Source organism: Canis lupus, chromosome 6 (genome assembly GCF_011100685.1).
Source record: "Canis lupus familiaris isolate Mischka breed German Shepherd chromosome 6, alternate assembly UU_Cfam_GSD_1.0, whole genome shotgun sequence".
Lineage (NCBI taxonomy): Eukaryota > Metazoa > Chordata > Mammalia > Carnivora > Canidae > Canis > Canis lupus.
In genome coordinates, this window is record NC_049227.1 from 55,126,811 (window position 1) to 55,154,739 (window position 27,929).

The 27,929-nt window shown below is 47.4% G+C and overlaps 1 long non-coding RNA gene across 1 annotated transcript; it reads right to left on the minus strand.

The window, feature by feature from the left end:
• Nucleotides 1–372: 372 nt before the first annotated feature.
• LOC106558958 lies at nucleotides 373–27,847 on the minus strand. Its single transcript, XR_005361197.1, has 3 exons — nucleotides 27,564–27,847; nucleotides 596–679; nucleotides 373–423 (listed from the first exon to the last, which is right to left on the minus strand). It is a non-coding gene; the product is annotated as an uncharacterized LOC106558958 (long non-coding RNA).
• Between the last annotated feature and the right edge of the window lie 82 nt (nucleotides 27,848–27,929).

Sequence of the window (27,929 nt, forward strand, 5' to 3'; positions counted from 1 at the left end):
GAATAAAGTTAGAAGACGTATTCACCCTGATTTCAAAATTGCAAAGTGTAGTAATCAAAACATTGTAACACTGAGATAATGATAGATATACAGATAAGTAGAGTAGAATTGAGAGTGCAGAAAGAAAGTCTTACATTTATGGTCAATTGATTTTGACAAGGGTATTCAGACAATCTGATGAGGGAAAGAGTAGTCTTCGTAACAGATGGTTCTGGGACAAGTGGATATCCACATACAAAAGGATGAAGTTGGGGGATCCCTGGGTGTCTCAGCAGTTTAGTGCCTGCCTTTGGCTCAGGGTGAGATCCTGGAGTCCCAGGATGGAGTCCCACGTCGGGCTCCCTGCATGGAGCCTGCTTCTCCCTCTGCCTGTGTCTCTGCCTCTCTCTCTGTCTCTCTCTCTCATGAATAAATATATAAAACCTTTAAAACAAAACGAAACAAAAAAATGAAGTTGGACTACTAGCTCACACCATGTACCAAAATTAACTCAAATGGATCAAAGACCTAAATATAAGAACTAACACTATAAAACTCTTAGAAGAAAATAGAGGTGTTAATCTTCATGACCTTTAGACGGGCAACAGTTTCTTACCTGTGCCACCAAAAGCGCAGGTGACCAAAGGCAAAATATAGGTTGGATTTCATCAAAATTGAAAAATTTTGTGCTTCAAAGACTCTATGAAGAAAGTAAAAAGACAAGCCACAGAATGGGAGAAAACATTTGCAAATTATGTATCTGATACAGGTTCAATATCCAGAATATATAAAGATCACTTAACAAGCCAAGAATAAAGAGACAACACATTCTTTATACTTTTCTGAGTTGTCCTACATGCAAGTACATGTTTTTAATGTTGTCTGTCTTCTGTGCTGTTACTGTAAGTTTGCTATTAAAATATATTAAACTATACCAAATAAAGACCAAAAAACACAATTTAAAAATGGTAAAGGATTTGAATCAACATTTCTCATAATAAGATATACAAATGTTTAATAAGCACATGAAAATATGTTCAACATCATTGGTCATTAGGAAATTATAAATCAAAACTATAAGATGCCACTTTATACTCACTAGGATGGCTATAAAAAAAGGGGGGGTGGGATGTCTGGGTGGCTCAGTGGTTAAGCACGTCCGCCTTCAGCTCAGCATGATCCTGGAGTACCAAGATCTAGTTGCACATCAGGATCCCGGCATGGAGTCTGCTTCTCCCTCTGCCTGTGTCTCTGCCTCTCTCACTCTCACTTTGTATCTCTCATGAATAAATAAATAAAGTCTTAAAAAAAAAAAGAGGTAATAACAAGAATAGTGAGGATAAGGAGAAATTGGAACCCTCCTTCATTACTGGTAGGTATGCAAAATAGTGTTCAAAAAGTTCAACACAGAGTTACCACATGATCTAGCATTTCTACTCCTAGGGGGTGTGTGTGTACATACATGTATGAAAACATTTGAATGCACAAAAACATGTACATGACTGTTGTTAGCAGTATTATTCATAATAGCCAGGAAGTGGAAATAGCCCAATACTCATCAACTAAGGAATGGATAACAAAATATGGTATATGCACGCAATGGAATATTATTTGGCAATCAAAAAGAATGAAGTGCTGATTCATGCTACAAGTTTTTGAGGAAATGGTTAGTGATGCAAATATTCTGGAACTGAATAGTAGTAATAGTCGTACAACTCTGAAGGTGGTAAAAATTATGATATATAATTACACCTTAACAAAGCTGTTTAAGATAAATCTTGTGGGAAATTCAATGGAAAATGAGAGGTTAAGTGAAAATCCCAGGCTAACCCCACTCTTAGCACCTAGAAGTCTCCCCACAACTGTGGCAACAGTCACACCCATAGAACTCTGAATCTGTGGATATTCAAAGGCTATCTTACCTGATGATTCTTCAACCTCTCAGTGGGATCCCCACTAGGTGATTACCCAACCTGTGCTTGACTAGGCTGTTTTCTCCCTCTCCAAGCATTTGCTGAGTATCTACTATGTGCTCAGCTCTGAGCTAAACATTGAGAATATACTTTGTGCCATGGTTGTCTCTGTAATATAACCAACATGTATTTGAATATTTATAATATGTCAGGCACTTTATTGGTTTCTATTCATTTTTGTTTGCTTGTACCTCTTTTAGTTTGGGCTCTCCCAGAAACAGATCCTGAGACAAAGATTCAGTGGAAACAGTTTTTTCAGGAAGTGCAAACACTTACCACCTCCATGCTCTCTCTATCCCTCTCTCTCTCAGGAAAAAAAAAAAAAAAAAAAAAGATTTAAAAAAATACCTTCCTCCTTCCACACACTGGAGATGGTGTACAAAACGTATAATAGGGATCCCTGGGTGGCGCAGCGGTTTGGCGCCTGCCTTTGGCCCAGGGCGCGATCCTGGAGACCCGGGATCGAATCCCACGTCGGGCTCCCGGTGCATGGAGCCTGCTTCTCCCTCTGCCTGTGTCTCTGCCTCTCTCTCTCTCTCTGTGACTATCATAAATAAATTTTTAAAAAAAATTAAAAAACAAACAAACAAACAAAAAAAACGTATAATAATGCCATGAATTAGGTCAAGGTAAATGAATAGAAGTCTTTCTGCTAAGGCGAAGAATATCCTTCTAATCAATGCAGACAACGGATGCTTTTTTCTATCCTTTGTCAAACACTAGATCTCCAAAAATACCTCCAAAACTATTTTTTGGAAAGGGAAAACTGAGTTGCCAGCTTTATCATGATAAATGAGGTCACAAACTTGACAGAGTCTCAGTAGGTGAGGGGTTTGGGGGTTTTGAGGTCCAGTATAAGGCAAGATTTTCTCTGCAGGCCCTTGATTAGAATTGAGTAAGGCATACAGTATAATAAAGACTGGTGAACACAGGAGAGGGTTCTCACTGAGGTGAAGGTTGCAGGGAGTCATGGGAAGTAAACAATTGTTTGGTGTTAATTATTGACCGGTTGAACCATCAAGTATTTGTTTAAATGTTTAAATGGTTTTGAGGAGGAAGTTCCTGTGGTGAGCAGTTATTTGCAACTTTAATCTTCTCGATAAATGTTTTCTGATATAGGAAAATGCTTATGTTGCAGAAAGTTGTGTGGGCACAAATAGTTTCTCCTGGCACTTTCGACAGGAGCCTACGACATCACACACTAAGACAGAATCCAGTGAAAGCAGCTCTTTAGGACAGCAACAATCTGCCACCCAGACCCCAGTAAGCCTTACTGAAGAGGGGGAAAGACACACACTTCTCATCTTTAAGGAGCAGCCTTAGGAGCACCTGCTGGCTCAGTTGGTAGAGCATGTGACTCTTGATCTTGGGTTGTAAGTTCAAGCCCCACATTGGCTATAGAGATTACCTAAAAAATAAAATCTTTTTTTTTTTTTTTTAAAGGAGCAGGATTAGAGGGGAAGTCCTAGAGTAAAGGGATATGACAGCTTCTGTGGCTGGCGGTGGAACATGTCTCCCACGGGCCTGGGGACATGCTGAGAAGGGGGAGAATCCGAGCTGTGAGGTTTCTTAAATCACTCCTCCTGGCCTCACTGCCAGGTGGGCAGCTCTCCCACGGATGCCACAAAGGAAGTTACAGCAGGGGGATCCCTGGGTGGCGCAGCGGTTTAGCGCCTGCCTTTGGCCCAGGGTGCGATCCTGGAGACCCGGGATCGAATCCCACATCGGGCTCCCGGTGCATGGAGCCTGCTTCTGTCTCTGCCTCTCTCTCTCTCTCTCTGTGTGTGTGGGTGTGTGTGTGACTATCATAAATAAATTAAAAAAATTTTTTAAAAAAAGGAAGTTACAGCAAATCTGACCTCCGTCAGCGCCCCCCCCCCCCTCCTGGCCCCTGCTTCTTAGAGGACTCATTCTGGCTGCTGCCCCCCGCCCCTTTAAGATTTTATTTATTTATTCATGAGAGACACAGAGAGCGAGGCAGAGACACAGGCAGAGGGAAAAGCAGGTTCCCTGTAGGGAGCCTGATGTGGGACTCGATCCCGGGACCCCAGGATCAAGCCCTGGGCCCAAGGCAAGTAAGTGCTCAGCCACTGAGCCGCCCGGGCGCCCTGTGGCTGCGGTCTTACTCCCTTCGGAAGGCGCCCTTCCCACGCTGGGCTGGGGGATGGCAGGAGTTTCAAGCAGGACTCGTTCTGCTACCCTTGCCTATAGAATCACCAAAATCGCAGGGACTGGCCACCACTTCCTCTCCGAGGCCACCTAGCGCTGATGCCTGGCAGGTGGAACCTCCGCCGCCCGCGGCCTGGCTCCTCGCAGGCAGGCAGGCAGGCAGGCAGGTTTCCTTTCCTGACAAAAGAAATAGAGGCTCCAGTTCAAGTCAGCAAAAGAGCCAGAATCATCAACCAGGTCTTCGGACTCCGCCCAGAGCTCTTTCTGGGGTAAGAAATGTCCTATTTTTCATCCTGCAAATAATTGTGATAGAATCATTGTGTCAGGCTAGGGCTTCACATCCAAACACGAGAAACTGCTCCTACCAACCTGGAAACGTGGTCGCCCGTGGCTTCGATCTGCAAGGCCTTGCTACTCAAACATTCAGAAATACGAGTGATTCTTTTTTCCATTATGAGAGTAATAATGCTCATCCCAGAAAATGTGTTTTGAGAGTCGATTCTTGGATTTTTGTGTTTGTGAAGAAAAGGCTTTGGTCCTTTCTTGAGAAAGAGTGACCTCATCTTAAAGGAATGAATGCTCCTGGAAAAGAGCTGTGTGTCAAGGTCCCAGCGGTTTTATGTTTCTAAGAGAGGACGGGGCTCTTTCCACTCTCCAGGAGAGTAAATAAGTTTTTATGTTCCTAAGGGCTTGATTTTTCAGTTTAACAGGCCATCCTGTCCTTTCCAACAAGCTGTTAAGCCTTATTGCATAAGAGACACGGAAGACAATGAGAGTCATTGTGCCCAAGAGCTGGGGTGGGGGCAGCGCTCCAGGCAGAGGGGCTCACCCGACCCTGACACCCTGACACTGAGGTGATCTGAAGGGAGGTTTGCTGGCCTCAAAGTGCCGAGAGATGGGATGGGACAGGGCTGGGGAGAGAGCACTGGTGGAAACGTTCTGTTGTCCGAGGGGCATGGCTGGACCTGTGCCTGCCCCCCTGCCCCAGGGCCCACTTAAGCTGTGGGGGCCCCTAGTGAGGGCAGGTACCCCAGGGACCCGGCAAGTGCGAGGAAGTGAAGCTGCACCTTCCTTTTCGCACTTCTCTGTACCCCCAGGACACCTGCAGGGCCCCAGGAGCCTAGTCCTAGCCCAGGGCCGATTCCTGTTTCTGTGTCTAGTGAGTGGACAAGAACTGCTGGTGCCTCCCAGGCTGAGAGGTGGAGGATGAATGAGACACCAGTGTCAGGGTACACAGAAATGTTATGCAAATCCTGCATGCTTCCCCGTCCCCACAAGCACCCCAATCTCTGCGGAGCCCTTCCAGATCTGGAGGGGTTGGCTCCAGCTCTCTCTCCCCATCCGCAGGCTGTGGCAGCTGTACAAATGCAGCTTTTAACCAGAAAACTTTTAACCAGAAAATTCCACCCTCTGAGAATGGTGGGCCTCAGCGCTCAGGAACGCTGGTGACAGCATTCACCACCTTCCTTGTCCCCAAAGTCAGCAGCATCTCAGGCACCATGAAAAGCTGCCTGGGATTTTGAAATTTGGGCCTTTGCAGCAGAAGATGCCTATGAGTGGAAAGAATAAGTCCTGGTGTCAGCAGAGCAGTGAGCGCCCACGAGTGGCAGCTCGGGGATTCAGGGCCCCCTCACCACTGGGGGTGAGTGTGGGGCACATGTTCCTCCAGTCGCCCCTGCTTGGGGCCTAAGTGGGATCGGATGGCTTGTATGTGACCTCGCAGACATGATGCAAGTCCAACAGTCTCTTGGCTACCGTCTCTCCAATCACAGCAAGCCTCCCACTACCCCCGGGAGGCAAGTCTGAACCTTGGCTTGGGTATCCTGAGGATCACATGCATTTTTGTCTAATTAAATTGAATTTGATGACATATAAGCCATGTGTGTTAGGGGAATCATCCCTCCACCACCACCACCACCATCACCACCACCACCCACCCACCCCTCCTCAAGGTGTCCATGTCCTCATCCCCTAAACTGCGACTATGTTAGGTTGCATGGCAAAGGGGAATCAAGATTCCAGATGAAATTAAGTTGCTGACCAACTGGCCTTAAGACTGGGAGTTTAGCCTGGATTCTCCAGGTGAGCCTCATAAATACCAAGGGTGCCTAACAGGGAAGAGGGAGGCAAGGCCAGAGGTTGAAGTGATGCACTGGGAAGACCCAGCGTAACCCTGTGGACATCCTGATTTTCGCCCCATGAGACCCATGTTGGACTTGCGGCCTCCGGCTCTGTAACATGATGAAGTGGCGTCATAGAAGCCGAGTCTGTGGTAATTCGTTACCGCGGCCCTAAGGAATGAATGCACTAGTATTAACCATTCAAGAAACAGCCCTCTGGGTATTGACAAATGTTCCAGAGTCTTCAAACTCTGCTTCAAAAAGACAATGACTCTTGCTTCATTTTCTGGTTTCTCCAGATCTTGCGTCTCAAGGGGAAAAATAAAGCTCCTAGAACTCATGGCTGCAAAACCAGTTTGAGGAGTCTCAACTATGAGGGCAACCGGTATAATAAAGTGCACTTTCCCCAGTCCCCACCCTTGCCCATCCAGCCCAGTCTGGGTCAAATTCCAATCTCAGGTCCAGTTTAAATCTCACCTTCCCTCTGTCCCTGAGAAATCCCTGAAGGGGGGGTGGGGGGCTGAGGCAGTCGTAGCTCTCTGGTCAGCATTAGCCTGTGCCCTTAACCTCTCCCCTGGGTGGGTCTTGCCTCACCTGGCCAGTTGGCTTGTTGCCAGCAACTATGGAGCAGCCTCTCAGGCCTCGGCCCAGGCAGTTCCCACAGGCTTCCTGCCTTCAGATATCTCCAGGTCTGGGCCTCAAAGTTTCATGGGTGCCTCTGAACGACAGGAACACAACTTGTGCCCCCCAAGAACTTTCCCAGTCCTGCCACATTCTGCTCCATTCAGCTGGCCCCCTCCGTCGTAGGGCACAGCCAGCTCTCCACCTCACTCTGGGGAGGAAGTCACCTGCCCCTGTGACCACCGCCTGGTCAGAATTCATCCTCTTCCCCCCCTTCCCGGGGCTCTGCTGCTATTGCAGAACGGAGTGGGGGGAAGGCTGCAGGCAGTCGTGGTCTGGCCCTTCTATAGAATGAGGGGCTCCTAACGCTCTGTTGTCTGGTACAGCAGGGGCCTCCACTTGTCCATGTAGCTTCCCATTCCAGCTGCCTTCCAAAAATCCCATCTTTTGATGATGCCTTCTCTAGAAATCTTCTTGGTTGGTTTTAACAACCACCACCCTATTAAGACGGAGGACCTGAAACACGGCTCTCTGGGTCAGGACTCTAAGAGTTAGATTTCAGCCCTGCAGAAGTAGAAATAGAAAAGAATCCAAGAGTTTTACTAAATACAGTAAATTAGTATCTGGGTGGACAGAAGCAAAGCCTATGAGCCTGAGGCACTTCTCAGGAAACAGCCCTTCCCATTCTCTGAGCCTCCAGCTGCTCAGGGACTGACTTTGGCTCTGGGCAGAGCCACACTAGGGCCTCTGCCTGTGACCCAGCTCCTCAGGCCTCCCTGCGTACCCGGTGTAGGTGAGGCCAATGAGCAGTAATGTGTACCCACTTGTACCCTCTCACCTGCTCCTACCGGGCTTTCTCCCAGTAACCACCTCTGAGTCCCAAGTAGCTGAGGGTGCTCCCCTGGGAGGGTATGCCTGGATGTGCAGTTACTGTTACAAGTGCAGCTCTCTAACGCCCTGGAGACGGGAGTGGTCTGCGGAAAGGGGAGCACCCATAAAGGGTCTCAGAGTCATGCACTTGTGTCCTTAAGTCTTACAGGTGCTCTGGGTTTCATTTAACCAACGCTTTGCACTTCTAATATTCTAAGCGGTTTCCAAACATTAACCCACATGACCTCATAGCAACCCTCTGAGCTAGGAACCACACATGGATGGCTACTTGATAGGGGGAGCAGCTTTGAAAGCCACCCAAAGTCACTCAGTGAGTGGTGGGACAGAGCTGGAAATTTTTTTTTTAATGTGATTTTATTCGTATGTTTTACTCCCAGCTCTTCTCCCTGTGGCCCAGTGACGTGACTGAGGAGCCAGGCTGAGGACAGATGCAGGCTGAAGTCAGAAGCGTTCCTAGCCCTAAACACCTGACGCTCTGCTCAGCGTGGCTCACTGTGCCCGGCTGTCTCCCTGGAATGAGTTCTCCAGAAGGTCCCTATACCCCCTTAAAGATAGACCACTATCCGGCAGCCCAGACAGCACCAGAGGGGCCCGAATTCCCAGCAGAGGAGGAGAAAGCTTTGGCTCTGCTGGGAGTGGTCTCCTTGATCTGATACAGAATTTAGGGTCTAGCTCTGACTGCTTTCCTCTCAGGCAGGATCTTTTAATTTTTTTTTAAAGATTTTATTTATTTGAGAGAGAGAGCCCACAAACGGGGGGAGGGACAGACTCCCCACTGAGCAGGGAGCCTGGTGCAGGGCTCCATCCCAGGACTCTAGGATTATGACCTGGGCCCAAGGTAGATGCTTAACCGACTGAGCCACCCAGGCACCCCTGAGCCAGGATCTTTAGAGAGTGACCATTTCTCCCCGCCAGCGGCTACTCCCTTCTCAACCCAAGAGGCTCTGGTGGCCTGATGAAGAGCAAGTAGGAGCATCACAGGCTCTGCAGGCCGGGCTGGAAGTAACCGCTAGTGATCTCTGAGCCGAGAAAGGACCCTGGGCTCCTCCACCCGCCCCGGGAATGGTGGCCCAGCCACAGGGGACGGCGTGCTCCGCAGGGAAGACCCACCTTGCCTTTGCCCCGTAAGTGCACCTGATTAAAAAACTCAGGTGTGATGCAATTGAAGACAAGAGTTGAAAAGACACCAGGTGGTTTCAATCTACCCTCAGTGTGAGGATGAAGGGGGCCCAGCCCTGCAGGTTCCCTCCCCCGCATTCCGAACCTGGGTGGGGGCGCGCCCGGGCACCCCAGCCCCGGGAGGAGGCTGGCCCGGCCCCAGCCTTGGAGACCAACAAGAGCTGGTGCCCTGGGAGGGGACGGCCACCCTCCCAGGCCTCCCTTCCCGCCAGGGTCTGGGCTCTTGCCTTCAATGCTAATGAGCAGCTCCTAAACACAAATACGCTCCGTGGCACCTGGAAGCGGGCAGAGTGACTTCGGGAGTGAACGTGGGCCAAGGCTAGGCCCCGGCCGAGTCAGGGTGGAGCCACCGTGGAGCGCGGTGGCCTGAGACGGCAGAAGGCTGGCTCAGGGGGGCCACGGGGCCACCCCGCAGTCATATACCTCAGTCACGGACACTTCCCCCTGACAGACGCGCAGGAGCAAGGCGCCCTCCCTGACACTCAGATATGCGGCAGCTTCCAGAAGGTCCAAGATCAGCCCCAGGCTCCGAGAACGCTTGCGTGATGATGAAAGCAGGCAGCACGCTGACATCCCTGCCCGGCCCTGCACCCGCGCCCCCAGAGCCGGGCGCTAAGTTGGCGGGAGACGTGCACAGGTGACGCTCTGAGCTCGTACTCAGGCCACTGGTGCCCGGAGAAGACCACTGGGGATGTGTGAGGCTCCTTGGAGCCCATTTGCCTGAGCACTTCCCCGCTCATGGAGGAGGCGGTCATGGTGATGCACCGCCCCCCCCCCCAGCTGCGTACCCCCTTCCTCGGGCCTGCGTGCTCTGTGACTCTGCCCGGGGGTTTCTCTGTCTGCAGCGAGGTGCTCGGCCCCCAGCAGGCCAGCCCACACTTGCTGGGAGTTCGTGCCCTCCACCAGTGATGGAGAGAATTGGCAGGCACACCTCCCCAGCCTCCTGGCCCTGTGGATGTAGGGGGGCGGGGGGATCCAGGCAACCTCCACACCATCTCCCGGACATCCTCAGCCTGGGGACATTGACCTACTCGCTCAATGCATTTTGAATGTGCTTCCTTCTTTTCCTTCCTTCCTTCCTTCCTTCCTTCCTTCCTTCCTTCCTTCCTTCCTTCCCTTATCAGCGCCCTTAAACCACGGTGGCTGAGCAGCATTAGAAAGAGGGAACATCCAAGAGACAGTGCCTCCTTTAGGATTCCATCAAGGCTAAATCCACGAGAAAAGCAGTCCCTGACGAAGTGGGCTCTTCTTGGGTTAGTAATTACATCAGTCTCAGCAACCACAGGGCTTGGGGCCACTGGGGACACAACTGTGGCACCCTCATCCTTCTTTCTGTGGTGCCTGGCACAGGTATGACACTTATAGGTTCTCAGTAAACGTTGAACAAGGCAGAGATCACCCCAGGGAAGCTCCGTGGAAAGGGGCTCTTCAAAGACTCCCCCACCCCATGAAAGAGAACATCTCTTTGACTTTCTATCCTTCTGAAGCCACTAAGGAGCAACAGTTGGGCGTCGCGCCATCCCATTTTTCTCTGGCCCTGGAGGAGTCAACTTTCACTGCAGGGCTCCCGAGCTGACACAGGACTCCTCCCTTATGTAAGAATGGTGAGGCAATATCCAGGGGAGAAGCGGGGAGCTGGGCCTGCACTCCAGGGCAGAAGGCAGGGCCGTAGACTGCACATTGCCCTGACCCTCTAACCAAACAGGATGGACGGGGCTCTTCACATGCTGTTTCTACAGAGCCCACCCGGGGCACGGCTCCCACAATGTGATAATATTTGGTCATGGCATTTATTTATCGCACATAATTAGAGGGCAGGGAACCAGGAAGATGTTGAAACATCTTGGGTAGAGCTAAGCTTGGGAATAAGCTCGAGGAGTGCTGTTTCTTATAACCCTAACTGAATAATTCCTAAATAGTAAAAGAAGGAAAAAGAAGAGAAAAAAAAGTGCTGGCACTTGAAATGAAATCAAGTGATATTTGTCACCCACAGGTCTCAGACTCCTGGTCCCCAGAGACTCCCAGTCACTGCCTCGAGGTCTCAGAGTCTATCCATGCTCCCAGGTTAGTAAGCATGGGTTAAGACCTGGGAGAAACTGATGAACCACTGTGTCTGGGCCTTTCACTTCCTTGGCCTGAGTCACATCAGGCAAGCTCACCTCTCCTCCCCGAGCAATGTGGAGAAATGGGGAAGGTGCCCAGACCTGGGTGTGGTGTTGTTGGGATCTAGCCAGGCTCCAGATTTTCTGGCCAGATTCTCTCCCCAGAGCAGCCTGGCCAACTCACACAGGTAGCACCCTTGTGTTTTTGGAAAAGGAAGCACCAAATGGAATGGGAGAGGGGAGGAGGTTAATCAGGCCCCTCTGCCCAGGCACGAAAAGTTTGCTAGGAAATGGCTTTAAATGTCACAGATGGGGATCCCTGGGTGGCGCAGCGGTTTGGCGCCTGCCTTTGGCCCGGGGCACGATCCTGGAGACCAGGGATCGAATCCCACGTCGGGCTCCCGGTGCATGGAGCCTGCTTCTCCCTCTGCCTGTGTCTCTGCCTCTCTCTCTCTCTCTGTGACTATCATAAATAAATAAAAATTTAAAAAAAAAAATTAAATGTCACAGATGATTTGCCCCAGGAGGGACCCAGTCCCCTCTGGACTTGGCCCCTGTGAAGTATTCAATACTGCCAGCCACTGTTATTTTTCCCCAACTAAACTGTACATCCCTTGAGGGCAGAAGCTCATTCTCACAGCCTTAGCTGTTTTCCACACGCCTTGCAAATAACACACAGCCTCGAATGTGTTGATCTTTGATCTTCTATTGTATAGGACCATTTCCTTCTGGAAAGAAAAAGCCATGAAACTTGGTACAGGTTGTGAAAAAGACACTTTGTCCAATAAAATGATTTTCAGTTTCATATTTTAAAATAATTAACCTATCCACTGGAAAAAGGACAGTCTCTTCAATATGTGGTGCTAGGAAAATTGGACAGCCAGGTGCAGAAGAATGAAACTAGACCATTCTCTTACAGCATACACAAAGATAAACTCAAAGATAAACTTTTCATCAAAATGGATGAAAGATCTAACTGTGAGACAAGAATCCATCAAAATCCTAGAGGAGAACACAGGCAACACCCTTTTTGGGAACTTGGCCACAGCAACTTCTTGCAAGATACATCTATGAAGGCAAGAGAAACAAAAGCAAAAATTAACTATTGGGACTTAATCAAGATAAAAAGCTTCTGCACAGCAAAAGAAACCATCAACAAAAGTAAAAGACAACCTACAGAATGGGAGAAGATATTTGCAAATGACATATCAGATAAAGGGCTAGTATCCAAGATCTATGAAGAACTTACTAAACTTAACAGCAAAGAAACAAACAATCTAACATGAAATGGGCAGAAGACATGAACAGAAATTTCACAGAGGAAGACCTAGACATGGCCAACAAGCACATGAGAAAATGCTCCGCATCACTGGCCATCAGGGAAATAGAAATCAAAACCACAATGAGATCCCACCTCACACCAGTGAGAATGGGGAAAATTAACAAGACAGGAACCAACAAATGTTGGAGAGGATGTGGAGAAAGGGGAACCCTCCTGCACTGTTGGTGGGAATGTGAACTGGTGCAGCCACTCTGGAAAACTGTGGAGGTTCTTCAAAGAGTTAAACAGATCTGCCCTATGACCCAGCAATTGCACTGCTGGGGATTTTCCCCAAAGATACAGATGCAGTGAAACAGCAGGACACCTGCACCCCAGGGTTTATAGCAGCAATGTCCACAGTAGCCAAACTGTGAAAGGAGCCTCGGTGTCCATCGACAGATGAATGAATAAAGAAGATATCGTCTTATATACACGATGGAATATCACTCAGCCATTAGAAAAGACAAATACCCACCATTTGCTTCGACATGGATAGAACTGGAGGGTATTATGCTGAGTGAAGCAACTCAATCGGAGAAGGACAAACATTATATGGTCTCATTCATTCGGGGGAATATAAAAAATAGTGAAAAGGATTAAAGGGGAAAGGAGAAAATGAATGGGAAATATCAGAGAGGGTGACAGGACATGAGAGACACTTAACTCTGGGAAACAAACAAGGGGTAATGGAAGGGGAGGGGTGATTGGGTGACAGGCACTGAGGGGGGCACTTGGCGGGATGAGCACTGGGTGTTATGCTATATGTTGGCAAATAAAACTCCAATAAAATTTTTTTTTAATTTGAAAAATAAAATAATTAACCTAGATGTCCACAACTATGGTTTGTCCTGGAATGTTTAAACGAGGATAATAGTTGAAAGCTGAAATAAGCAAAGCAAGCCAGAAATAATCTAGCCTGTTTGGGTGAACATCACAACAGGTCTTTAGGAAAGCATGCACAATTATACTTTCAGAAAATAAACCTTTGCCTGAGGCCTGACTCTTGGCAGACAAAATGGTCCAGACAGGCATCTCCGTGCCCCAAAGATGCACCTTGGGCTGCTGCTAAGTGCTTCCTGGGCAGACCGTGGTGGGCAAGTAAGTGCTCTGTGTTACTCTAGCTCAGCTCCACGGCAGGACACACAGCCTCACTGTCATCAGCTAGGAAAGACCAGACCCCTTCTGCTCTAACGTTCCCTCACACCCTATCTTGCTGTTGTATAATGGAAAAGGGCCTAGATGTGGGTCTGGGAGGTGACCTACATTCATGGTCCCTCCTGGCCACTCACTAGCTGTGTGACCTTAGTCGACTCACTCAGCCTCTTTGGGCCTCACTCATAAAGGCCATAGACCTATAGATTAATGGATGGCTACATCTATAAAATGAGGAGGGTAGGGCCAGATAGTCTGTGAGGACAGTTCCAGCTCTAAATCCTGGCATCCTCTGAGATGTGAGAGAGGGTCGGCTGCTGGCAGCACAGGGCAAATGGGTGCTGGTGCCCGGAGCACTCTCAAAGACCACGTCCACATTCTTTTTTTTGCCACTCCCAGGAGGTACCCACAAAGGCACGTCATAGAGTACTATCCCTGGGTATAGATGGCAAATATTAATTTGAATCATTTAATAAATCAACATTTGCGGAGGATCTCCTGCAGAACAATGGGCTATGGGGTCATGTTGTGTGGATATAATACACCCTTGCCCTCGGGAAGGCCAGGGTCCACATGCCAGCTCCAGCTGCAGCAGGCCGTGGGGCCCTAGGCATACTACAGCCTCTCTACGTATACCTCTTCGTCTGCAAAAGATGATAAACTTATTTTGCTTGTTGTAAGAATTAGAGAGGATACGTGTAAAGCATGTTAGACTGTTTCTAGGATTGGATTGTTAAGAAATAGATATTATGTGGTAAGCTCCTAGCATGGTGCCTAGCACCTGGTGGGTTTGAAATGAATGGTAATGACTAGTTACTATTAATATGCTCTCATCATCATTTTCAGCATGGGCAGCATTAATAAATGCTTCTCGGAAGAGAGGAGACTGGCAAGGGCCCTGAAGGAGAAATGGGTCTCAGTGGATGGTAGGTAAGTGCCAATCTGAGACCTTCCTTCCTTACTGCCAGACATGTGGCATATCTCTTGTCTGTCATTCATTCCTAGAAACTCCTTAGACCCACCCTCCCACAGGGCTTTCTAATCGGAAATACAACTGTCAGCAGGTTTTTCTTGTTTTCAAGTTAAAATCAAGTTCAGCCCACATGTATTTCTTTGGGTATTAACCCTACACAGCGCTGCCCCGTGAGCAGCCATCTCCTGCTTTTTGAGAGACGCAATCTCTGATCTCCTTGTGGCTGTCCAGAAGGTGGCTTTGTTATCCTCGATGCAATCTGGGGCCTTGGAGTCTCTGCCCTTAAGTGGGGCTCATGCAGCCGCCCCTAGAGGAATGTAAGAAATCCCTCAGATCTCTAAAGAATCTGGATTAATGGGGCTTCTTGATGGGCAAGTTGACCTGCTATAAATACTAGCATCTTAACTCAAAGGCTTTCGAATTCTTGCTTCTTAAAGCTAGTTCTTTGAATAACTCCATACACATCACCACAAGTTTTTGCTTTTTTCCTATGCTCCTATTTTTCTCTGAAACTGTATGACAAAATGTAACAATATTTTGTTAACATTAATAAAATACATTTGTAATGTAATGTATAGAAAGGGTTTTTACTTCTTTGGCCTCACCTCCCTTTTCCCCTTACTTTCTCTCTCCCACAAAAGCTTTACTTTCTCAAGTGCCCATTCTTCTTTCTGTAGGGAATATCGTAATAACTGCAAAGTATTGAGTAATAAATACATGCCAGGAATGGACAAAATTCTTCATGTACTTTATTTCACGTAATCCTCTCAACAACGCCCTGTCCTAATCCTCATTGTATTATTACCGTTCTTATTTTACACCTGAGAATGGTAGGATAGGAGAGGTTAAATAACTTTCCCAAGGTCACACAGCCGGGAGGGTAAACCTACGACTTGAATCCAGAATGCCAATGACTGTTCTCCTCTTTATCATTACATTACATTCTCCAAGTTTCTAGAGACCATCAACAATCCTCTACACTGCTTTTGGTGGTCCAAATAATTATATTCCTGGGGGCCGAGTGGTTGCTCCATTCTAAATAAGTTATTATATCTTTTAAGATAAATTATTATATCTAAGGAAGCAGTTATAAGGCACCTTAAAGCAACTGCCCAGATTGGCATTTTGATCCAGTATACTTGACAGTGGGATGGCCAGCCTTGTGGCCTTGCAAAGATTGTGGAAACCACAGCTTAATACTCTTAGGATAGCAGACCTGGACATCCCATGTATCCCACCACTAAAGCCAAGTTCTGTTACCCCCACCCCCCAAAAAAAATCCTTCAAATATCTTTTCTCAGTAATACAATAGCATAGCTAATGACAGTTTCTGCACTTTACGGGCCCCAGACCTCAGGATCACCAGGAAATAAAGCAGCACGCCTGGAAAGTCGCAGAGTCAGGGTAAGTGCAAAGTGGGTGCATCTCAGCACACCTCCACTGCAAGAAGGGTTTCATAAGCTGTGTGTTGCTCCAAGAAAGGGCTACTGCTCCCTATATCTTTTTAGCTCCATACCACTTCCTAGGCTTCTGCATCTCTGGAACTTTTCCATCTCGGGGAATAACTCCAAAGTCTTAATTCTAATGCAGAAGGTCTACAGTATTTGTATATAATGTAGAAGGAAAGTCAGATGGACAGTGGTCTTGAATGAGATCCTAATATACCTGCTATTTCTGCCTGACAACCAAAGAGATGAAAGGAACATGTCCATAGCAGAAATGGATGGTGGCCTAAGGTTGGGTTAGGCATGTAGGTCTCTTAGGTTAATTAAAGGAGGAGGCCGTTAGACTGGGGGGAGGCTCTAATGTCATGACAGCCTATGGAGAGCTACCCAAATCTAAGCCTGAAAGTGCCTCAAGATTATGAAATCAAACCCTAAGGACAACCAACCACAAACAGCCAACTAGACTTTAAGCTACAAACACGTAATTTCCTATCTTTGCTCCTCTACTTTTTTATATAAGTCTCCCCAAGTACATATACCCTCAGTTCCTGTCCTCGAAGCACTTTTGACAACTTCTGGTTTGGCGCTGCCTCTTGGAAATCAATTTTTGCTCAAATAAACTCTTTAAAATTTTGATCTATGCCTCAGTTTATCTTTTAACACTTAACCCTCTGAGTTCCCCAGAGCTAACATCTTCAGATCCAAAGAGGTGATCCCCTGGCAGTTATCAACTAAGAAAGAGGAATAGTACTTCTTGGAGGGCCCTTGGAAATGCGGTGGTGATATGGTGGTGATAGAGTGATGGGGGTGGGGGAGTATTGCCAGCATTTAGTGAATGGGCCAGGGATGCTAAACATCCTGCAGTGAGGGGACAGCTCTGCACTGTGAGAAAAGTAGCATCTCAGATGTCAAGTGCACTCCTGTGTGGGTCCCGGCCCTCAGAGTTGTGCTCCGCTCTGGATCCAGGCTGGAACTCTGCACAGCCAACCTGAGTTTTATCTTCAGGGGACTTTGTTGGAAAAGGACTGATGCCATCATCAGCCTCATCCTCAATAAATGTGTACAGAGAGCCTGTGACACGGAGGCAGGGCGTTTACCCAGGGGAAAGTAGGGAAATGCAGTGAAAATCAAGTGGCCTTGAAAACATGACTCTTGCTCTACTACAATTGTCCAGGAGACCAGCATTTAATTTATAAATTAAATAAATTAATTTTATAAATTAATTTATAAATTTAGGAATGTGATATGCCCCCCTGTTTCTTCTCTCTCTTTTTCTAGATAAATAAGGGTTGGCTCCATGAAACCAGGAAAAAACAAAATCCATACATACAAATTTCCAGTAACAGTTCTAGTCAGTGTACTATCTTCTCATGTGATATACTTTCAAGGCTACAGGCTTCTCAAAATAATCAACTAATTAAGTAATAATTAAAAGACTCTTGATTTACACGAGGCTCTGCTCTACAATAATACCACAGTCTTATCACTTGAGTGGGCATTTTGTTTTGTTTTCATTCCAAATTTAGTCCATACAAAATTACATATGAAAAGTAGAGTAATTCTCTGACATTCTGAAATTATTTTCAAAATTGCTGAAGGCATTTTGTCCTAAATACTCACATGTTCTTCAGCTGCCAAAGAAATTAATGAGTGATGCAGGAAATACTACATTTTATTACCTTAGCAAGAGTCTGCATTTTCTGAAAATCGATATATGTATTTGAAGACACACCTACTCTGTGTTCTAAAGTAAACTTGTCTACGGGAGCTTTCCCTTGAATGATCCTGGTGCTAACTCATCGTGTTTTCTATGTCTCAGTGCTAGTGCCCTGCGTTACCTTCCTTGCATAGGCTTTGGACATCTTTCACCTCTGTGCATGCCACCGAAAGGTGTGTTTTCATATCCGATCTCTCACCAACTATTTTGTGTTACATCTGATATTGCCTAATGTGCATTTCACATGGAGGTCCTATTTCCTTTTCAACAATGTCCCCAAACACCACTTCTCCCTTCTACCTCTCCTGTTCTGTCAGTTCTCTGGGCTCCTTCTTATCCTTTCCAATGAGGGAGAAATCAAGGAGAAGGAAGAAGGAAGGGAAAGAGGGAGGGTGGATTTATTTTTTTCTCCCTTCCTTTTTTTTTTTTTGTAGGAGGGGGTATATTTTTTTATTGGAGTTCAATTTGCCAACAGATAGCATATCACCCAGTGCTCATCCCGTCAAATGCCCTCCTCAGTGCCCATCACCCAGTCACCCCATCCCCCGGCCCATCTCCCCTTCCACTACCCTTTATTCATTTCCCAGAGTTGGGAGTCTCTCATGTTCTGTCTCCCTCTCTGATATTTCCCACTCATTTTCTCTCCTTTCCCCTTTAATCCCTTTCACTATTTTTTATATTCCCTGAATGAAGGAGACCATATAATGTTTGTCCTTCTCCGATTGACTTACTTCACTCAGCATAATGGGAGGGTGGATTTAAGTGCAATCTGTAGTCCGTAATACCTTATGCTATTATCAGCACCCACTCCCTCTCCACACCCTGTCACCCCATAACAGATATGAAATCTCTGAGGCTAGATGCTTTTGTTCCCAGATTCCACAGCAGTCAATAAGGTTGACGATGATGAAGACAATGACCTCAATCAAATTTCCTTTGATGATGGGGAACAAGAGCTTGAATAATATATAATAAAATGATAAAAACCCAATCCAAGGACACCTGGGTGGGTGGCTCAGCAGTTACACGTCTGCCTTCAGCTCAGGGTGTGATCCTGGAGTCCCGGGATCGAGTCCCACATCGGGCTCCCTTCAGGGAGCCTGCTTCTCCCTCTGCTTATGTCTCTGCCTCTCTGTGTGTGTCTTTCATGAATAAATAAATAAAATCTTAAAAAAGAAAACCAATCCAATCCAAAGTAGATTAAGCAAAAGCAAATTTCTCAGCATAATACATTGAAAAGTCCAGGTTCCTGGGACTTAGAGCACCACTGGACCTGGGGGCCCAAATACTGTCATCAAAACCTGTTCCCTGCCTCTTCTTCAGCTCTACTTTCCCCTGTCTCAGTTCCATTCTCAGCCCAGGCTTTCCCAAATCAGGCAAAGACAATCAGCGGCACCACCACAAAAAGAGTACCACTTGAGCATGGGCCTCACCAAAGTTCTGGAGCTGACTCCCATTTGCTCTGATTGGCCCAGTGTGCTCATCTGATGTGCTCACCTCTAAACCAATCAGAGATGATGTGCCCTCATTGGCTAGGTTGGGGTCTAGACCAGTGGGTGGTGCAGCCTCAGACAAAACACATGGACTTTGGTGAAAGAAGAGAGATGCCAGAAAAAAGAAAAAAAAAAAAATGGACACCAGCCGTCAAATACCACAGGTGTTTACCATAATCCCAAACGATGATACCTATCATACAGGGTTGTGGTAAAAAGTAAGTCACATGGATTCAAAAGTCTATAAATCATAAAACCATTATATCTAAAAAGTTTTTTTATCATTAAGTAGATAATTCTGCTTTTCCACAGACAAGAATAGAGATAGGTTGCATCGACACTACAAGAAAGGCAGTGGCCATTGCCCGTATAGCTAGAAGGTCAAGGGAGACTCCAGTGGCAGAGGAAGTCATGCTGGGTTTTGTGGACAGTCTGTTGTGCTGGGAAGGAGCCTGGCCATGCAGATGCAGACCATGGTCTTGGCTGCATCTTCTGTTGCCCGTGAGAACTTGTACATAGCACTTAATCTTTCTGAGCCCTACATTCTTCAACTGTGAAATGAGACCCATCACACTTTTTAACACCCCATTCCTGTGAGGGTTAAAATGTATGCAAAGCCTTCATGGTGCCTGGCACATCACAGATAGTCATTAAATATTAGAAACACTTACCCCCCTCTCTCCCTTGCTTCCAGGACTCATTGTGTTACTTTATTGCTATTGAAATGTGGAACCTGGAAAATCTCTCTCTCTCTCTCTTTTTTTTTTTTAGTAGTAGAAACAGAAGTAAATCAAGTTAGTCTTATTAGTATTATTAATTATTTTTTTTAAGATTTTATTTATTTATTCATGAGAGACAGAGGCAGAGACACAGGTAGAGGGAGAAGCAGGCTCCATGCAGGGGGCCCTATATGGGACTTGATCCCAGGACTCCAGGATCATGCCCTGGGCCGAAGGCAGACGCTCAACCACTGAGCCACCCAGGCATCCCGATTATGATTATGATTATGATTATGATTACATTGCTATTTAGACATTTTCTAAATACCCAATTGAGGGAGAGGGAAATCTGGAAATGGAACCAGGAACTCCGTCCTAAATATCCACTAATCTGGGCCATGAACTTTGGTTTCAGACATTGTTATCACACTTATAACACTAAGTCACACAGCACACAGGCCGGGGAACAGCTGTGGTGTTATAAAATTATCTTCCAAGGTGCAAAAGTGCAACTTTCAAGGCAACCTGTGAGTCATCAAAGGAAGTGAAACGAAATAGGGAGACCATCACCCATAAGGAAGACGTGACTAAGCGAACAAGCCTCCGTGAGCATATTTTCGGGGGATACTTTGTGCAAAGTTGTTGGGGGGAGGGGACGGAAGTCATCAAGATTATAACATGGGGGCTTTCTTCCTGAAGGAAGTCGAGAGTTGCTTCGGCAAATGCCACACTAAGTCCTTTCTGCCAACCCCTTGGTCTTCCCCTCTGTGCACCAACAGTTGGCCTCCTGGGGGAAGCGGACTGGCTCTCCTCAGGACTGCCACCCTCCTTGCTTTCCTTCCCCGAAGAACATCTAGAAATGCCAGGGCTCAGGAAAGACTGTCTCCGTCCTCTGCCCTCACCAAGTTGCAGAACCACAAGGACCCACCTTAGGAACCCACGGGAGTCTCCCAGCCATTCCCCAGAAAGATCCTGGCCCATCCTTCTCATAAAAGCAGTGACACAAGGAATTCCATGTCCACGCAGCATAAACAGTGTTCATCTGGGTGGATCGCCACCTGCCTGGGGTGGACACACGGGCACGGACCAACCCCCTTCCTTCTCCACTTGCCTCCAGCCGGCCACCTCACCTCGTGCCCCCGGAGCATCGGACGCTAACGTGTGTGATGTCCTCAGCCTGGGGGGAAAGGAGCTGATGCTGCAGGTTTCAGTAATCGGCTTCTGAGCAGCTAAGCCAATTCAGCTGATAAGTATTAAGAACTAGAGAGAGCGGGGCGCCTGGATGGCTCAGTGGTTGAGCCTCTGCCTTTGACCCAGGGTGTGATCCCGGGGTCCTGAGATGGAGTCCCGCATCGGGCTCCCCGCAGGGCGCCTGCTTCTCCTTCTGCCTGTGTCTCTGTCTCTCTCTGTGTGTTTCTTTAAAAAGAAAGAAACTAGCAGGACCGACTTTACTGAGTCACTGTCCCTGTTGAGGATGGAGAGTGGGTCACCCAGCTGTAGGACACTGTGGCTTCATGAGGCTTTGCAGCAGAAGGTCCGGCTCATCAGTGCTAACTCCGTGCCTCAGGAAATCTGCACGCATTGATTTGGGGTCCCTTCCTCAGTCTTGGAGAGGGGGCAGAGAGGGGTGCCAGTGCAGGGGTTCAACAAAAGAAGGGGCTCCTCATTAAGCTCCAGCCCAAGCGGCCCGAGGAACCTCATGGCCATGGGCAGATGTTCCCCCTTCTGCAGCTGGATCCCTGGTCTCCTCTTCTGTCTGGCTGCCAGAGTTCCATCCAGGCCAAACTCCAAAGGTAACAGCAGCTGATGCCTTCTGGAATGCACCAGCTGGCACCACCTGCACTGTCTTATCATATCATATGCTTGTCTGGCACTGTCTGCCTGTCTTTAGTCTCCTATTTCCCGGGAGACCACATGTGGTCCCTCAACTCCCTGGCTACCTAGACTGGAAGCTCCTGGAAGGGCCACATCCAGTTCCCGTTTCCTCCCCAGCTCTCAGCATCCTGCTTTGGGCAAGGCTTAGTGAGCACTTACTGTTTTCCAAATACCCTCTTGGCCAATTTCAAGTGAACCTTTAACATTCAAGGAACGCCTGGCCAAATGCATGGCCAAAGTCACTAGAATCATCCTGACCCGGCAGATACAGACATGAAGTTGGTTGGCTCAGTCCCGTCACCGCTGGAGCTCTCACCTGACCCTGCACACTCTCGGTGAATCACCATAGGGGCTGAGGCAGGAGAGAAGGGGAGCAAGAGGAAGAGAGGGATTAGGAAAGGGATCCAAAAGAGAGCGGAGAGAAGCAGGCAGGTGAGCAGGAAGGGACTAGGACAGGAAGGGACAGACACACCCAGAGAAAGAGGGAGAGAGAGAGGACAGGAAGGGCCGGGGAGGACGCCGAGAGTGCGCAGAGTACCCGGGTAGGTCAAGGAAACGGTTACCCGCTAACACATTTGGATACAGCCCCTATCACTCCTGTGTTGTCCCAGCCAGTGTTGAGTCAAGACCAAGGACAGTCAAAGCTGACTAACACAGGAGCCAGAGGCTGCGTCATTCCCATGATGAGCGGCCCACGGCAAGCCCGAGAACGACAGAATGGTGCCTCTTTTTATGTTGAGTTATTAGCTGGGGCCTCATCTTTATGACTTTTGAGAAGGAATTAATATAGCTCACACCTCCAAGAACAAATAAAATGGGGAGATTACCTCATGCATGAGCAATCAGACAGCAATATGACTGGAACCTAAGGGCTGAAGGGGAAGAGCGGCCACCTAGAGCTGCCCACGCTCCCTACCCCAAGGCCGCCGTGCTGGGGGCTGAGGGACACCTGGAGGAGTTAGGCGTCTGCGCTCTAGGGCCTGCTGGCTGCCCCTGCCACCTCCAACACTCGTGTCTGAGATTCACTGGGGCCAAGTGGGTGAGAAAAAAGAATAGAACCTAAACAAATTTCTTATTCTCAAATGGTTGACTTGGGTTCCAGGATTGGTGAGATCCATGAAATAAAAATGAATCATATCATATGCTTTTCTACGTGTTCTGGTGCTTCTTTTCCTGGTTGGACTGGTTCTTATTTGAGCCCTTTGGGGGCCATGAAAGGTCAAGGCATCAGGACAAGGACAGGCATCTCAGGAACTACCGAAAAGACCTCAGGGACACTGTGGCCTCAAGACAGTAATTCCTGAAGGCTCTGCACTCTTTAACTATCGTCACAACAGGGGAAAACCACTGAGGTCTCTCCTGTGGAGATAGAGGTGTATGTACGTGGGTTCTGTAGGAACACTGAGCACTCAGATGGCGATGTGGTGATGATGGTGATGATGACAGCTTACATTGATTAAAACGTAAAATGTGGGATACCTGGGTGGCTCAGCAGTTGAGCATCTGCCTTCCGCTCAGGGTGTGATCCCAGAAGCTGGGATCGAGTCTCACATTGGGCTCCTTGCAGGAAGCCTGCTCCCTCCCTCTGCCTATGTCTCTGCCTCTCTCTCTCTCTCTCTCTCTCTCTCTCTCTCTCTCTGAGTGTGTGTGTGTGTGTCTTTCATGAATAAATAAATTTTTTTTTTTTTTTAAAAAAAGCAACATAAAATACACTGGGCACTATGGTGGGGGACTTACATGCAGTGTCTTGCTTAACTCTCACATTCACTCTATCAATTACATATTGCATACATTCATCAATTTAGGTGGGAAACATACTGGTGGGGAAGATGCTAAAAAAAACCCAGCTCCAAAATGAATCAGACTGAAAAAACCCACCTAGAAGTCTTGGCAAAGATGTACCCCTGAGTGTCATCATCAGGGCCGGTGTGCCCCTGGGACCTAGCACAGGCTCTTCCTTACATTTTATTTCAAACTTGAGCACTTAGCACCACTGCTGTTGCCACTTACATTCACGCTACCATTGTCTCTCACCACGACCACAAATAGTAGCTAATAAGCTCTTCTGGGGTGCCAGGCATTGTCCTAGGCACTTTTTCTGTGTTTGACTATTTAACCCAAGATAGAAATCATTACTAAGACCACTGTGTTGCACAACTCCAAGTGGTAACATTCACAATGTGTTCACTGGGCTCCAGGGGCTGATTCCACCTGGAGTTGCGCAAGGTAGCACACCTTACTATTATCATCTCCATTTTACATATCAGGAAACTGAGGCACAGAGGAGTTATTTAACTTGGCTATGTTCACACTGCTCCTTAATGGCATAGGCATGCCTCAAACCCCAGCAGTCTGGCTCCAGAGTCTTACCACTATGTTACACTGCTTCTCCTTCTCTTCATTAACACCCTAAGTGGCCTTTCTGCTTCTATTTTGCCCTTTTGTATTCTCCAGTAGACAGACTGATCCTTTTAAAACATATAAACAGTATTGTGACTCAAACCCTACAATAACCTTTAGTCCCCTAAAACACACTCTGAACAAACTCCTTAGCATGCCCCACGAGGCCCTATGTGGCCTGGCCCCTGGCCATGCCTCTAGGCTCCTCACCAACAACCTTCTCCCCAGCTTACTCCACTCCAGCCACACTGGCCTTTTTGTTTTCGTAAGATCACACCAATTTTGTGTCCCACCTCCGGGCCTTTGCACCTGCTATTTCTTTTGCCTCTGCCATGTACTTTGCCCAGATCCTCCTGTGGATTTACTCCTTACCTCATTCAGGACACTGCTCTGTCTTGTCTAGAGAGGGTACCCTGGTCTTTCCACATAAAATATCCCCCACCTGCTGGTCTCTATCCCATTACTCTCCTCTTCTTTCTTCATAGCACTTTACAGGACTTGAAATTATACCACAGAATTATTCATCTGTTCGATTATTACCCTCAAATGTAAGCAGGGACTTTGTCATCCTTAAACATGGAGTCTCCAGGGCCCTGGAGAGAGCCTGATACATCATAGGAACTGAATAAATATTGACTGAGTATACAAATGAGCAAAGTTCCTGGAAAGCAGGGCTACAAGAGCACTGGCCCAGGGATGTAGTTCTCAAGAAGAACCAACAAGGCAGAGGAGGATGGAAAAAGGAGAAGAAAGAACAAAAAAAGTGCTATTCATTTCAATTTAACTGCATTTATTTAGTTTTTCTTTCCCATGAAGCTTAGTGACACATAGTATCTCATTCTTTTTTTTAAAAAAAAGATTTCATTTATTTATTCATGAGAGACACAGAGAAAGACAGAGACATAGGCAGAGAAGCAGGCTCCCCGTAGGGAGCCTGAATGGAGAACTCAATCCCAGGACCCCAGGATTGCGACCTGAGCCAAAGGCAGACACTCAACCACTGAGCCACCCAGGTGTCCCCCCGACCTTTTTTTTAAAGAATCTCATTCAATTCCTACAACTGCTGCAGCAAGTAATTTTAGCGAGAAAGGGGAAATAAGAGAATAGAGGGCAGAAGCATATTTGCATCAATTCCTTGACATACTCTTTGTATAAACAGGAAAGAGCCTGTAATTAAAGAAACAGACTCTGAATTGCTTATCTTTATGTAGCCTGAACCACAGGATTTTGTGTTTGTTTTTCTTATGACTCAATTCCATGAATCCTGTAGCCTATTTATTGAATTCACTTTTATTATAGCTTCAAGATTAAAAAAAAAAAAAAAGGTTTATTTCTACCATCCACTGTTCTCTCAACTCAGCTCTTAGAATTTCCCCCCCAGGTTTTATGTGTATTAATTCAATTCACTGGCCAACCGTGAGTTGTTTCCATAAATTGTTTTGCCAATTTTTCTAAGGATGAGTTTTTCTAAGGATGTGTCCAAACTAAAATGTTTATAATAGCATTGCACCAGCATTTTAACCAGTTGTTCATTTTCATCACCTGTTGAAACAGTGACCTAACAGCTTGCAAGACGAAATCTCTCACACAGTGTTCTAATCTGAAATCCTGAGGCCCTTGATCCCCACTCTCAAAAAAAAAAAAAAAAAAAAAAACTCCCTCTTTATTAAAAGAAAGCACTCCTCAGTGGGTCAGGCCCCTCCTTGCCTCCTTGTCTAGCAAAGCACTGGCTGGTTGGTTGGTCTGCGGTCAAAACCGAATTTACACAATGAGGATGTGGCTTCTGCCCTAGGGTTGTGCAAAACGGGGGACTCTCACAGACCTGGGGCTTTAAGCAGAGTCCCAACTTATGTAACAGCAGCTCCAGCCAGAGGCTGATCATCCCGCTGATGAACCTGAGTAACCCCTCCACCTGCCCCCTGTGCAGAGGTGGGAGCCCATAAATCCAGATGGGGGTTGGGATTAGGGTCAGAAGACACCCTTTTAGAGCTCAGACCCACATAGTGCTGATGTAGCCCACAGCCGCTCCCCAGAGGTGTCAGGAGCCCTTCAAGGGCTGTTAATGCTGAAACAGTAGCACAGCCCTGCCCAGAGATGCTTAACAATCCTGTCAAAAAGAATGGAAACGGTACATCAGTGTAGCTTCTGAGAGGGCTTCTGGAAACTCATTCCCTTCTTCCTGTCCTGATGAAAGGTATGGGAATTGGCATACGCTACTAAACCCCAGTGCTCGCCCACCACAGCGTTCCGGGCACTTAACTTCGTGGTAGGACATTCTGGGGGATCCCTTCTCCTTAGAACCTGCCTGCCCCACCTGCCAGAGTCAATGACTCTTCACGTTACTGAAAACTTACAAGTGCTCTAAATGATTTACTCTTGCTTAAATATCTGTGTTAAATGTTGTTTTTAAGGATTTTATTTATTCATAGGAGACACAGAGAGAGAAGCAGAGACATAGGCAGAAGGAGAAGCAGGCTCCCCATGGGTAGCCTGATGTGGGACTCGATCCCAGGACCCCGGGATCACAACCCGAGCCGAAGGCAGACGTTCAACCACAGTCATCCAGGCATCCCTATGTTAAACATTTTTTATTTCCTCAAAATCTTGTGTACCCTAGAGAGCAATGAGGGTCAGATCCTTTTCGCCTTGCCAACTTAAGGCCATTGGTATGAAAACCTTTGCTATGAGACCATTCTGAGCTCTGCCTTGCCCCCTGGGGTTACCCGAAGCATGCTGGCTGTTTGCCCCTGCCCTCAGTGGGTCTGGTGGTTGAGATGCCTCCGTTAGCCATTAGTGGCCCTGGATCATTGCCTGGAAAAGAGACTGAGGATATTCTGTAAACTGTAAGGTGTGGTACCCACGTCTGGTGTTGGCATTAGGGGTCTCTACCCTGGAGAGAGCTGGGTTTGCTTAGGTTTGTTTTCATTCATCTTGATTGTTTGTGATGTGGGGTCAAAATATCAGGATTCAGATTCCAGGTCTTCTTGCTACTCAGCCTCAGATTGCCCAGGTTCAGTTCACAGGTCAACCGGCAGTCACATCTTTGCAATGACCTTCCCCAACAATCTCCCCAGGGCCTGTCTGCAGGTATTAGCTCAAGTGGAATGGAGCCACGAGTCCACCCAACTTGAAGAGAAGCGAGAGTGCAGGAAGCTGGAAGGAAATGAAACCTGCTCTACTCTTTCCCCCTTCCCACCCTTTCAACACTGACTTTGGCACTCTTCCTCTCTGCTCTGCCTTGCCAGCCTTAGCCCCCGGGCCCAATGGCCAGAGCCACGCGGCAGTGAAGACTCAGGTGGTTAGCTAGTCCACCAGACTCACGGCAAAGCCACCAGACTTTCAGCAGAGCAGACAGGAGCCCCTGGAGCCATCTCCCAGGACGCAGGGCAGACATCACCCTAAGCTCCCACCTCCTCACATTCCCGTGCCCTTACCTCCTCTCCCCTCTGGTGTCACCAACATCTTCTGTAGACAGAGTTCAACTGGAAAACGCTGGGCAAATTATTTAATATCCATAGCAGAAATTGCTCATTGTTTAGCCCAATATCCATTCTTTACTCCCTTGGTAACAGAAGCTCTGATTTTTAAATGGTTCCCTAGAATAAAGACTGCATTTCCCAGTCTCCTTTGTGGCTAGGTCTAGCCATGTGACTAAGCTTTAGCCAATGAACTGTAAGGCAAAGTAGCACGTGTGCAAATTCCAGAAAATGTCTTTAAAGGAAGAGGGTGTACCTCTTTGGCCCTTCTTGCTTTCTGCTGGCTGAAGCTTTGAGCAGCCATATTACGCCATAAAGCGGAAG